The following is a 13,426-nucleotide window of genomic DNA, read 5'->3' on the forward strand; positions in this document are numbered from 1 at the left end:
CTTTCCCCCTCCTTCCCGGACCCCCCCCCTGCCCTGCCCAATAGCACTCTCAAATAAATAAATAAATAATAAAATCTTTAAAAAAAAACAGTTAACTGAAGGAACAAAAAGGGAACAAATTATGGGTACATGTACATAAAATCTACATATACATAAAATCTCAAAAACATGTTGAGCCAAGGAAGCAAGACACAAGACTATTGTACTGTATGATTAGCTATAATTTCGTTTATAGTGAAACTACAGAGAAAACTCTAGAAACCACAAATCCACAGTAATAGAAGTCAGACAGTAGTTGCCCAGGGCAAGGGGCTGGGGACAAGAATTGACTGGGAAGTGGTACAAGGGACCCCTTGAGTGATGGAAATGTTCTGTACCTTCCTCGTGGTGATTATTTTTTTTAATATTTTATTTATTTATTTGTCAGAGAGAGAGAGGGAGAGAGAGCAAGCACAGGCAGACAGAATGGCAAGCAGAGGCAGAGGGAGAAGCAGGCTCCCTGATGAGCAAGGAGCCCGATGTGGGACTCGATCCCAGGACGCTGGGATCATGACCTGAGCCAAAGGCAGCTGCTTAACCAACTGAGCCACCCAGGCGTCCCCCTCGTGGTGATTATTACATGGGTGCTACATTTATCAAAATTTATCCAGTTTTGTAGCTAAAAACTATATTTTATAATAAGAGAATTATCATCTGTGAATTAAACTTAATACAGTTTATTTTATTTATGTATTTATTTATATTTTTAAAGATTTTATTTATTCATTTATTCAATTTATTTATTCATTTATTCAATAAAGATTTTATTTATTCATTTGATACAGAGAGAGCACATGAGCAGGGGGAGATGTGGAGGGAGAGGGAGAAGCAGACTCCCTGATGGGCTGGGAGCCGGAGGTGGGGTTCGATTCCAGGACCTAGAGATATGACCTGAGCCGAAGGCAGATGCTTAACCATCTGAGCCACCCACCCAGGTGCCCCAGTTTATTTTTTTTTAAACACCTATAGAATTTATCCCTGTTTTGATCACTTCCCCAGATTCACTGGTGATTATAATGGGTTCCATTCCCTATTCGGAGAGTGAGAGTCCTATGGACAGTATGTATGCATGTATGTATGTATGTATGTATGTATTTTTAAGATTTTTTCATTTATTTGTCAGAAAGAGAGAGCACAAGTGGTGGGGGGGCAGCAGGCAGAGGGAGAGGCAGAGTCCCCACTGAGCAGAGAGCACAATGTGGGACTCAATCCCAGGACCCTGAGATCTTGACCTGAGCTGAAGGTAGACATTTAACCAGCTGAGCCGCCCAGGCGCCCCTCATTGACAGTATTTATTGAGCCATTGCTATGGGCACTGCTCCAAGAGCTTTGTGTGTATAAGCTATTTAACCCACCAACAAGCTCATGGGATGTTGATATCCCCACATTGGAGACAAGGGACCTGAGGCACAGAGAAGTTACTTGCATAAAAACACATGATTTGTAAATGACAAAGAGGAAATTGAACCTACATAGTCAGACTTGAGTTAGGTTGTAGCAACTGCAGTATATTGTTTCCTCCTGGTTTTATTCTATTTTTTTAAAGATTTTATTTATTTATTTGACAGAGAGAGAGATCACAAGTAGGCAGAGAGGCAGGCGGGGTGGGGGGGGGGAGCAAGCTCCCCGCTGAGCAGAGAGCCCGATGCAGGGCTCGATTCCAGGACCCTGAGATCATGACCTGAGCTGAAGGCAGAGAGGCTTAACCCACTGAGCCACCCAGGTGCCCCTCTCCTGATTTTACTTTTTATTTTTTTTTTAAAGATTTTATTTATTTATTTGACAGACGGAGATCACAAATAGGCAGGCAGGCAGGCAGAGAGAGACGGAGAAGCAGGCTCCCTGCTGAACAGAGAGGCCGATGTGGGACTCGATCCTAGGACCCTGGGATCATGACCTGAGCCAAAAGCAGAGGCTCTAACTCACTGAGCCACCCAGGAGCCCCTGATTTTATTTTTTAAAGTAGGCTCTACACCCAACATGGGCTTGAACTCCCCACCCCAAATCAGGAGTCACGTGCACCACTGACGGAGCCAGTCAGGTGCCCCTGTCTCCTACTGAATTTGCTGGTAGGCACTGAAGAGCTAGTAAACTGCGGAAATCAAAGTTTTAATAGGAAACACCAGATAAAGGAGGAACATGGAAAAAGACTAAGAGCAGAACAAGGTTCCCAAATTAGGCAAAGGCCCCCTAGACCTGTTTTTCCTCTTGTAAAATGAACTACTCCACCTAGCAAACTCATTTATTTAGCTGCCTCACTGAAAGGAAGAATTTCATGGGCATACAGTATCTGAAAGTCATAAAGGAACAGCAGTCGCTGCTTTCCTTCTGCCCAGCCCCAAGCCCTCTCTGAGAAGCAAACACCCTCAACCCTTCTACCTGTTTCTTCTATTATTATCCAAATATTCCCAATGAGAGCTAATATGCCTTCTAATTTGTCAGTATCATATATCATTTCTAGACTTCTTGCCCCAGTAGGTAAGGAGTTAGCTCTCCTCTACTCCCTCTCTCATTTCTCCCTTTATCCAACAAAACCGTCCCACAATTCTTTTTCTTAATGTATTCTTTTTTTGAAGACTTTGTTTATTCTTCTAAAGAAAGAGAAAGAGAGAGCACAAGCAGGGGAGGGGAGGGAAAGGGATAAGCAGACTCAGGCTGAGCGCAGAGCCAGATCCCAGCTCCCATGACCCTGAGATCAATGACCTGAGCTGAAACACTCAACTGACTGACTAAACCACCCAGGCGCTCCTCCCACAATTTTTTGATTAAATCAACAGTTGCCATGTAAAGTGCTAGGACAACGCAAACATTGCACACTACTGAACTAGGAAGTCCACTAAAACCACAAGTCTTTCCTTATACAATCTTTCATTTTTCGTGGGGTTAATAATTGCCTCCCCCGCCCCATCATCCTGGTTTCCCATCAGTCTGTCACTATTTTTTCCTAAATTACCAACATCTTTGTCTATCAACAGTATTCCCCATATGCTTAAATGTAGCAATTCAAGTTTCTTCCCGGGGATCTTCCTCCCTATCTTCCTACCCTATCTGGACTGGGAGTTCCCTGGGGACACTGCATAGCAGTTCTCCTGGACTTTCACTGGGCCTTTTGTATTGGACTACCCTTTTCCTGTATGGTTGTTAGTACATGAAAATACGGTAGTGATGGTCACTGTGATAATGCTGTTCACTATGAAAGCTCGTGGCAGGAGTCACTCTATGTTATTTATGGGAAAAGTATTCTATAAGCATAAGTTAAGTTTACAAATCTAATCAGGTATAATTTATACATAGTGATTTCATGGAAAAACAAAGCTGGAGGTAACAAAATTCCAGATTTCAAATTATATTACAGAGCTGCAATGATCAAAACTGTATGGTACTGGCACAGAAGTAGACACGTAGATCAACAGAACAGGAGAGAAATCCCAGAAACAAACCCACAAGTGTATGGTCAATTAATCTTCAACAAAAGAGGCAAGAATATACAACAGGGAAAAGATAGTCCCTTCAACAAATGCTGTTGGGAAAACTGGACAGCCACATGCAAAAGAAGGAAACTATACCATTTCTTACACCATATGCAAAATAAACTCAAAATGGATTAAGGAACTAAATGTGAGACCTGAAACCATAAAAATCCTAGAAGAGAGCACAGAAAGTAATTCTTCTGACACAGCCATAGAAATATTTTTTCTAGATATGTCTCCTGAGCCAAGGGAAATAAAAGCAAAAAAAAAAAAAAAAGGCAAAAACAAATAGCCAAAAAACTACTGGGACGATATAAAAAATAAAAAGCTTCTGCACAGCAAAGGAAACAATCAACAAAATTAAAGGACAACCTAGTGAATGGGAGAATATATTTGCCAATGACATTTCCAATAAAGGCTTAATACCCAAAGTATATAAAGAACTTCTACAAATAAACACCCAAAATCAGAATAGATGTAAAAACAAGATCCATCTATATGCTGCCTATAAGAGACTGATTTTATTTTTTATTTTTTTGGAAAGATTTTATTTATTTGACAGGGAGAGACACAGGGAGAGAGGGAACACAAGCAGGGGAAGTGAGAGAGGGAGAAGCAGGCTTCCCGCTGAGCAGGGAGCCTGATGCAGGGCTTGATCCCAGGACACTGGGATCATGACCCAAGCCAAAGGCAGATGCTTAACAAATGAGCCACCCAAGCACCCCAAGAGACTCATTTTAGATGTAAAGACACCTGCAGATTGAAAAGTGAGGGAATGGAGAACCATTTATCATGCTAGTGGACATCAAAAGAAAGCTGGAATAGCCATACTTATATCAGACAAACCAAATTTTATACCAAACACTGTAACAAGAAATGAAAAAGGGCCTTACATCATAATTATGGGGTCTACCCATCAATACGATCTAACAATGAAAAATATTTATGTCTCCAACTTGGGTACAATTAAATATATAAATCAATTAGTAACAAACATAAAGAAACTCACTGATAATAATAAAATAATAGTAGGGCACTTTAACAACACCCCACTTACAGCAATGGACAGATCATCTAAGTGGAAAATCAACAAGGAATCAATGGCTTTGAATGACACACTAGACCAGATGGACTTCACAGATATATACTGAGCATTCCATCCTAAAGCAAGAGAATACTCATTCTTCTCAAGTGCACATGGAACATTCACCAGGATAGATCATATACTGGGTCACAAAGCAGCCCTCAACAAGTACCAAAAGATTGAGCTCATACATGCATATTTTCAGATCACAACACTAGGAAACCAAGTCAACCACAAGAAAAAATTTGAACTGCGGCACCTGAGTGGCTCAGTGGGTTAAAGCCTCTGCCTTCGGCTTAGGTCATGATCCTAAGGTCCTGGGATCAAGCCCCACATAGGGCTCTCTGCTCAGTGGGGAGCCTGCTTTCCCTTCTCTCTCTGCCTGCATCTCTGCCTACTTGTGATCTCTTTCTCTCTGTCAAATAAATAAGTAAATAAAATCTTAAAAAAAAAGAAAAGAAAAAATTTGGACAGATCACAAATACATGGAAGTTAAAGAATATCGTACAAAAGAATGAATGGGTCAATCAGGAAATTAAAAAATAAACAGAGGCAAATGAAAGTGAAAACATGACAGTCCAAAACCTTTGGGATGCAATAAAGGCAGACTGAAGAGGCAAATGTATTGCAATATAGACCTACCTCAAAAAGCAAGAAAGTGTCAAATATACAACATAACCTCACACCTAAAAAGCTTGAAAAGGAACAGCAAATAAAGCCTAAAGCCAGCAGAAGAAGAGAAATAAAAATTAGAACAACAACAACAACAAAAAAAAAACAATACTGGGGCGCCTGGGTGGCTCAGTGGATTGGGCCTCTGCCTTTCGCTCAGGTCATGATCTCAGGGTCCTGGGATCAAGCCCCTACACTGGGCTCTCTGCTCAGCGGGGAGCCTGCTTCCCCCCTCTCTCTCTGCCTCTCTGCCTACGTGTGGTCTCTGTCTGTCAAATAAATAAATAAAATCTTTAAAAAAAAAAAAAAACCAATATAGAAACAAACAAACAAAAAACCAACACAGAAACAAAAACAGTAGGACAGATCAACAAAACTAGAACTTCTTTGAAAGAATTAATAAAATTGATAAGCCCCTAGCAAGATCTATCAAGAAGGAGAGAGAAAGAACCCAAATAAATAAAATGGTGAATGAAATGAAAAGATCACAACTAACACCACAGAAATACAAACAATTATAAGAGAATATTATGAAAAATTATATACTGAAAACTGGGCAATCTGGAAGAAATGGACAAATTCCTAGAAAAATACAAACTACCAAAATTGAAACAGGAAGAAGTAGAAAATTTGAACAGACCCATAACCAGCAAAGGAATTGAATCAGTAATCAAAAATCCCCCAACAACCCAAAGTCCAGGGCCAGATGGCTTCCCAGTAGAATTCCACCAGACATTTAAAAAACAGTAAATACCTATTCTTCTCAAACTGTTCCAAAAAATAGAAATGGAAGGAGACCTTCCAAACTTCTTCTACAAGGCCAGCATTACTTTGATTCCAAAACCAGAAAAAAAAAAACACTAAAACGAGAACTCCAGGCCAATATTTCCAATGAACACGGATGCAAAAATTTTCAACAAGATACCAGCAAACTGAATCCAACAATACAGTGGAAGAATTATTCACCACCATCAAGTGGGAATTATTACTAGGCTGCGGGTGGTTCAATATTCATAAATCAATCAATGTGATATACCACATTAATAAAAAAAAAAAGGATAAGAACCATATGATCCTCTCAGTAGATGCAGAAAAAGCATTTGCCAAAATACAGCATCCTTTCTTGATTAAAACCCTCAATGAAGTAGGGATAGATAGAATATCAGAAATGAACATTATAAAGGCCATATACGAGAGACCCACAGCAAATATGATCCTCAATGGGGAAAAATTGAGAAATTTTCCTCTACAATTAGGAACAAGACAAGGACGACCACCCTTCCCATTACTATTTACATAGTACAGGGAATCTTAGCCTCAGCAACCAGACAACAAAAAGAAGTAAATGGCATCCAGATCAGCAAGGAAGAAGTCAAACATTACTATTTGCAGATGACAGGATACTCTATGTAGAAAACCCGAGAAACTCCACCAAAAAATTCCTAAAGCTAATATATAAATTCAGCAAAATTGCAGGATATAAAATCAACATACAGAAATCTGTTGCATTTCTATACACCAATAATGAAGCAGCAGAAAAAGAAATCAAGGAATTGATCCCATTTGCAATTGCACCAAAAATAAGATACCTAGGAATAAACCTAACCAAAGAGGTGAAAGATCTGTATTCTGAAACCAATAGAACACTTATGAAGGAAATTGAGGAAGACACAAAGAAATGGAAAAACATTCCATGCTCATGGATTAAAAGAAAGACATTGTTAAAATGTCTATACTACCCAAAGCAACCTACACATTTAATGCAATCCGTATCAAAATACCACCTGCATTTTTCACAGAGCTAGAACAAACACTCCTAAAATTTGTATGGAACCACAAAAGACCCCAAATAGCCAAAGCAATTCTGAAAATGAAAAGCAAAGCTGGAGGCATTATCATTCCAGATTTTCAGCTATCTTACAAAGCTATAGTCATCGAGACAGAATGGTACTGGCACAAAAACAGACACACAGATCAGTGGAACAGAATAGAGAGCCCAGCGGCGCCTGGGTGGCTCAGTGGGTTGAGGCCTCTGCTTTCGGCTCAGGTCATGATCCCAGGGTCCTGGGATCGAGCCCCGCATCGGGCTCTCTGCTTAGCAGGGAGCCTGCTTCTTCCTCTCGCTCTGCCTGCCTCTCTGCCTGCTTGTGATCTGTCAAATAAATAAATAAAATCTTAAAAAAAAAAAAAAAAAAAGAATAGAGAGCCCAGATATGGACACGCAACTCTTTGGCCAACTAATCTTCAACAAAGCAGGAAAAAATGTCCAATGGAAAAAGACAGTCCCTTCAACAAATGGTGCTGGGAAAACTGGACAGCCACATGCAGAAAAATGAAAGTGGACCATTTCCTTTCACCTTATACGAAAATAAATTCAAAATGGATGAAAGACCCAAATGTGAATCAAGAAACCATCAAAATCCTAGAGGAGAAAATAGGCGGCAACCTCTTTGACCTTGGCCGTAGCAACTTCTTCCTAGACACATCACCAAAGGCAAGGGAAACAAAAGCAGAAGTGAACTATTGGATCTTCATCAAGATAAAAATCTTCTTCACAGTGAAGGAAACAAACAACAAAACTAAAAGGCAGACTATACAATGGCAGAAGATATTTGCAAATGACATATCTCATAGTATCCAAAATCTATAAATAACTTATCAAACTCACCCTCAAACCCAAATAATCCAGGTAAGAAATGGGCAAAAGACACAAACACTTTTCCAAAGAAGACATCCAGATGGCTAACAGACACATGAAAAGATGTTCAACATCTCTCATCATCAGGGAAATACAAATCAAAAACCACCATGAGATACCACCTCACACCAGAATGGCTAAAATTAACAACACAAGAAATAACAGATGTTGGCGAGGATGCGGGAAAAGGGGAACCCTCCTACACTGCTGGTGGGAATGCAAGCTGGTGCAGCCACTCTGGAAAACAGCATGGAGGTTCCTCAAAAAACTCAAAAGGTTCAGAATAGAGCTACCCTATGACCCAGCAAATGCACTACTATTTACCCAAAGGACACAAAAACACAGATTCATGGGTGCCTGGGTGGCTCAGTGGGTTAAAGCCTCTGCCTTCGGCTCAGGTCATGGTGTCAGGGTCCTGGGATTGAGCCCCGCATCAGGCTCTCTGCTCAGCAAGGAGTCTGTTTCCCCCTGCCCCCCGAGCCTGCCTCTCTGCCTACTCTGTCAAATAAATAAAATCTTAAAAAAAAAAAAAAAACAGATTCAAGGGGAATACGCACCCTGATGTTTATAGCAGCAGTATCAACAGTAGCCAAACTATGGAAAGAAACCAAATATTCATAGAATGATCAATGGATAAAGATGTGGTGTGCATATATATATTGGATTAGTACTCAGCCACCAAAAAGAATGAAATCTTACCATTTGCAATGACGTGGATGGTGCTAGAGTATTATGCTAAGCAAAGTCAGTCAGTCAAAGACAAATACTGTATGATTTCACTCATCTGTGGAATTTAAGAAACAAAACAGATGAACATACGGGGCAGGGGCGCAGAGAAAGAAGGAAACAAACCGTAAGACTCTTAATGACAGTGAACAAACTGAGGGTTGATGGAGAGACGTGGGTGGGGGATGGGCCAGGTGGATGATGGGGATTAAAGAGGGGACTTATGATGAGTACCGCGTGTTGTAAGTGATGAATCACTGAATTCTACTCCTGAAGCCAATACTGCACAGGATGTTAACTAACTAGAATTTAAATAATTTAAAAAACAAAACAAAACAGAGGCACCTGAGTAGCTCAGCTTTTTAAGTGGCCAACTCTTGATTTCGGCTCAGATCATGACTTCCGGGTCTTGGGATTGAGCCCGTCACCTCTGTGCTCAGCAGGAAGTCTGTTTGAGGCTAGCTGGCTCTCTCGCTCTCAAATAAAAAATAAATCTTTAAAAATAAAAACGGGGGGCACCTGGGTGGCTCAGTGGATTAAGCCTCTGCCTTTGGCTCAGGTCATGATCTCAGGGTCCTGGGATCAAGCCCTGCATCGGGCTCTCTGCTCAGCATGGAGCCTGCTTCCTCCTCTCTCTCTGCCTGCCTCTCTGCCTACTTGTGATCTCTGTCAAGTGGATGGATAAAATCTTAAGATTCTCTTCCCTCTCCACAACTCCCTTTCTCTCTCTGGGGGGAAAGATAGATAAATCTTAGCATTTAGTCTTTTTTTAATAGATTTTATTTTTTATTTAAGATTTTATTCATTAACTTGACAGAGACAGACACACAGAGAGAGGGAGAACAAGCAGGGGGAGTGGGAAAGGGAGAAGCAAGCTTCCCACTGAGCAGAGAGCCCGACGTAGGGCTTGATCCCAGGACCCTGGGATCATGACCTGAGCTGAAGGCAGACGCTTAACGAATGAGCCACCCAGGTGCCCCTTTTTAAGATTTTATTTACCCACTTGAGAGAGAGAGAGAGAGGTCGTGCAAGCACGAGCAGGGGTAGAAGCAGAGGGAGAGAGAAAGGGAGAAGCAGACTCTCCGCTGAGCACAGAGCCCAATGTGGGACTCGATGCCAGGACCCCAGGATCATGACCTGAACCACAGGCAGATGCTTAACCGACTGACCCACCCATGCATCTCCCAAAACCAGGGGCACCTGGCTGGCTCAATCAGTGGAGTCTGTGACTCTTGATCTTGGGTTTGTGAGTTCGAGCCCCATGCTGGGTGTAGAAATAGTTAAAAAAATTTTTTTAAAAAGTAACCTCTCCCAAAACCAGATAAGCAAATTATGTAAGAAAGTGATTTTTTTTTTAGTGTAATTATGTACAAACCTTATTTTAATACCAACGTCAAGATTAATTCCTTCAACAGAGCATCCTGCCAGGTACTAAGGTATTGGGTACTAAGGACCTTGGATACTAAGCATCTACAAAGAACAAGAACTCAGAAGGAAGTTAGAACACAAAGAAGTTATCTTACATACATTATTTCATTTAGTCCTTATAACAGTTCTGCAAGACAGCTACGAATAGGTCCAAATGAGAACAGTAATGTTCAGAGAGGAGTCACCACCCCAAGTAGCTAATGGGTGAACCAGAACCCTAAACAAGTCAGCCTGCCCCTGGGGCTCTTCCACTACACACTGCCTCAAGCCCCCCCGCCCCCCGACTTGGCAGATGACATCATGCTGCCAGCCACATTCAAACACTGCCTGTGTGTCCCCCTGACCCAGTGACCCTTCAGATCCCTTTGGAAAGAACTTCTTTAGAGAACCCAATGCAGGCTGGACCCCCTTCCCCTGGGCATCTACACTGACCTTTCATAGCACTTAGACCACGTGGTAACTGCTGGATCATTGGCCCGCATCCCCACCAGTTCTGAGAGAGCAAAAAGTCTACCTCACACATTTTCCATACCTTCCTACCCGCCCACGTGCCCTTGCCACGTAAAGGGCAGTCTGCAAAGATGATAAAAAGAGAAACCCCAGGGGCACCTGGGTGGCTCGGTCAGTTAAACAGCTGCCTTCAGCTCAGGTCATGATCCCAGGATCCTGGCAAAGAGCCCCAAATCCAGCTCCCTGCCTAACAGAAAGCCTGCTTTGCTTCTCCCTCTCCCTCTGCCTGCCACTCTGCCTACTTGTGCTCTTTGTCAAATAAATAAAATCTTAAAAAAAAAAAAAAGAGAAACCCCAAAACTTTCCGTAAGACATCCTTTCACTTTCATTTTTTCTCTCAGACTTGCATAGCAGACAATCATACTTTAAAAAAGTGTTTTTAAAATGTGTTTCATGGGCGCCTGGGTGGCTCAGTGGGTTAAAGCCTCTGCCTTTGGCTCGGGTCATGATCCCAGGGTCATGGGATCGAGCCCCACATTGGGCTCTCTGCTCAGCGGGGAGCCTGCTTCCTCCTCTCTGCCTGCCTCCTCCTCTCTCTCTGCCTGCCTCTCTGCCTACTTGTGATCTCTGTCAAATAAATAAATAAAATCTTAAAAATAAATAAATAATAAATAAATAAATAAATAAATAAATAAATAAAATGTGTTTCAGGGGTGCCTGGGTGGCTCAGTGGGTTAAACCTCTGCCTTCGGCTCAGGTCATGATCCCAGGGTCCTGCAATCGAGCCCCGCATCAGGCTCTCTGCTTGGCAGGGAGCCTGCTTCCCTCTTCCCCTCTGCATGCCTCTCTACTTGTGATCTGTCAAATAAATAAAAAAGAAAAAGAAAATAGAAGTGTTTCATGATGCAGACAAGATGTGCTCCCAATTTTTAGAGGATAAAAGAAATGATACTCGGTGCAAAAGTATATAGAAAGTGTAGTCTGAAGGAAGAATAAAACTTGAGTTTCTGTGGTTTCAGCAGGAGGAAATGACAGGGGAGCTGTCAGGGCTGAGGACAGAGCATCTGTCAGCCAAAACAATTCTTAGCCCAGTCTCCATAAAATGTCAATCAAGGGATGCCTGGCTGGCTCAGTGGGAAAAACACGTGACTCCTATTTATTTGACAGAGAAACAGCAAGAAAGGGAACACAAGCAGGGGGAGTGGGAGAGAGGGAGGCAGGCTTCCCGCCAAGCAGGGAGCCTGATGTAGTGCTCGATCCCAGGATCCTGAGATTGTGTGAGCCGAAGACAGACACTTAACGACTGAACCACCCAGGCGCCCCTATTTTCTCTAGATTTTTATTTATTTGAGATAGAGAGGGGCCATGAGTAGGGGAGAAGGGCAGAGGGAGAAGCAGACTCCCCACTGAAATGCCTGACTCAGGATTCGATCCCAGGACCCTGGGATCATGACCTGAGCCGAAGGGAGCTGCTTAACCAACTGAGCCACCCAGACACCCCAAATATAATTAAAAATAAAACGTTTTGGGGGGGCATGAGTGGTGAGGGTCAGGGGGAGCGTAGCAGAGAGGGTGTGGTGAGGGTCGGGGGGAGCGTAGCAGAGAGGGAGAGCAGACTCCCCACTGAGCATAGAGCCCAACTCAGGGCTCGATCCCGGGACCATGACCAGAGCCAAAGGCAGACGCTTAACCAACTGAGCCACCCAAGTGCCCCAAGAATCTTTTTTTTTTTTTTAATTTATTTATTTGGCAGAGAGAGATCACAAGTAGGCAGAGAGGCAGGCAGAGAGAGAGGAGGAAGCAGGCTCCCTGCCGAGCAGAGAGCCCAATGTGGGGCTCGATCCCAGGACCCTGGGATCATGACCTGAGCTGAAGGCAGAGGCTTTAACCCACTGAGCCACCCAGGCGCCCCAAGAATCTACATTCTAATGATCACATTCTAATGGCTCCTGAGTTAAGTATCCCCCCCACCCCCACACACACACCAGTTTTTCAATCTGAGTCAAGAGACTTGAACTCTGGTGCTAGTTCTGTCTTTAATGGCACAGTCGTTGAGTGTCTGCCTTCTACTAGACAGTTAAGTAAGAGACCTCATCTGGAACTAGTCTGTATCTGACACATGTGTTGTGCTTTCTAACCTTAAGTGCTACAGACTTTCTATGAATCGAGGGAAAAAAGCCCAGTCGCTAATTATATATAAAGTATTTATTTTTATGCACATATTTACCTACAAAATTTACAGACAATCAAACTGTGCCGAATACATAGCGTACCCTCTGATGACTTCGTAGGAGCAGAGAGGGTCTTATTGCTGCAGTTTTAAGAATAAAATCTCAAATACGTCAACGCCAAGATGGACAGTTAAGTTAAATGGCAGCCTTGTTAAAAAGGTTTTGTCCTGTGAGTGAATTTTCAGCTTCATGTTAAATGGAATTTAAAAGACTGCTCATGAAATAACTTAAACCTTTTCAAAATCATCTAATAAACAGGTAAAAGGCACCTCCAGTTCTTTAAAATACTTACAGCAATCCCAATAGTTTAAGAGTAGGGCAATTATAGTACAGGTGGCTAAAATGCATACACAGTATGTCATTAACACTCTCGGAACAGTGAGAATTGTAGACTCTAGTTTGGGGCGCCGCTCCCAAGTCACCCCGTGATGCAGCGGCTGATCAATTACACCCGTGCCAACACTAGTGTAAAAGCACGCCAACCGTGGCGTTAAGATCCAATGATCTAAAACAAGGACTATCAAATTCCCGGACAGTACATAATTTATAACTAAACTTGTATATTCAGAAGCCTTTGGAGTGTTCTTAAAATTATTAAAAAATATATAAAGTATATTTAGCATTGAAG

Source organism: Lontra canadensis, unplaced genomic scaffold (genome assembly GCF_010015895.1).
Source record: "Lontra canadensis isolate GAN:19392208 unplaced genomic scaffold, GSC_riverotter_1.0 scaffold8, whole genome shotgun sequence".
NCBI classification, from domain to species: Eukaryota; Metazoa; Chordata; class Mammalia; order Carnivora; family Mustelidae; genus Lontra; species Lontra canadensis.